This window comes from Triticum dicoccoides, unplaced genomic scaffold, assembly GCF_002162155.2.
Source record: "Triticum dicoccoides isolate Atlit2015 ecotype Zavitan unplaced genomic scaffold, WEW_v2.0 scaffold161595, whole genome shotgun sequence".
Classification (NCBI taxonomy): Eukaryota; Viridiplantae; Streptophyta; class Magnoliopsida; order Poales; family Poaceae; genus Triticum; species Triticum dicoccoides.
This window is the reverse complement of record NW_021215595.1, coordinates 1-924: the sequence shown is the minus strand read 5'-3', so window position 1 is coordinate 924 and position 924 is coordinate 1. Positions and strand designations below refer to the sequence as shown.

At 51.5% G+C, this 924-nt stretch overlaps 2 non-coding genes across 2 annotated transcripts; both read right to left on the bottom strand.

Annotated features, from left to right (window-relative positions):
• Nucleotides 1–23: 23 nt before the first annotated feature.
• On the bottom strand, nt 24–142 carry LOC119344268. The gene has a single exon (XR_005166550.1). It is a non-coding gene; the product is annotated as a 5S ribosomal RNA (ribosomal RNA).
• A 297-nt stretch (nt 143–439) lies between these two features.
• On the bottom strand, nt 440–558 carry LOC119344269. The gene has a single exon (XR_005166551.1). It is a non-coding gene; the product is annotated as a 5S ribosomal RNA (ribosomal RNA).
• Between the last annotated feature and the right edge of the window lie 366 nt (nt 559–924).

Here is a 924-nt window from a genome sequence, read left to right as displayed (position 1 = left end):
GCGGCGCGAAAAAAATTAAAAAGGGAATGCAACACGAGGACTTCCCAGGAGGTCACCCATCCTAGTACTACTCTCGCCCAAGCACGCTTAACCTCGGAGTTCTGATGGGATCCGGTGCTTTAGTGCTGGTATGATCGCATCCGACATGTTACCCCGGTCTTCATCCCTTATCCTTGCCCCTCCCAGCTCCACTACAAAGACGATTGTACATTGCTTTGGCCGCTCCCTCTCAACTACGGAGACGAGTTTAACGCGGTTTCCACCCCTCCCTCTCAACCGCACCAGTGCACGCTTGCCGCGCCACAACGCCGACGCTGGACCCGTGAATCGTGAGCACCCAGCTATGACTTACCGCACTAGTGCAAAATAATAAAACACGGTAAATATATTACTTACACGTGCGTTTTGTTTTGCAAGCGGCGCGAAAAAAATTAAAAAGGGAATGCAACACGAGGACTTCCCAGGAGGTCACCCATCCTAGTACTACTCTCGCCCAAGCACGCTTAACCTCGGAGTTCTAATGGGATCCGGTGCTTTAGTGCTAGTATGATCGCATCCGACATGTTACCCCGGTCTTCATCCCTTATCCTTGCCCCTCCCAGCTCCACTACAAAGACGATTGTACATTGCTTTGGCCGCTCCCTCTCAACTACGGAGACGAGTTTAACGCGGTTTCCACCCCTTCCTCTCAACCGCACCAGTGCACGCTTGCCGCGCCACAACGCCGACGCTGGACCCGTGAATCGTGAGCACCCAGCTATGACTTACCGCACTCGTGCAAAATAATAAAACACGGTAAATATATTACTTACACGTGCGTTTTGTTTTGCAAGCGGCGCGAAAAAAATTAAAAAGGGAATGCAACACGAGGACTTCCCAGGAGGTCACCCATCCTAGTACTACTCTCACCCAAGCACGCTTAAC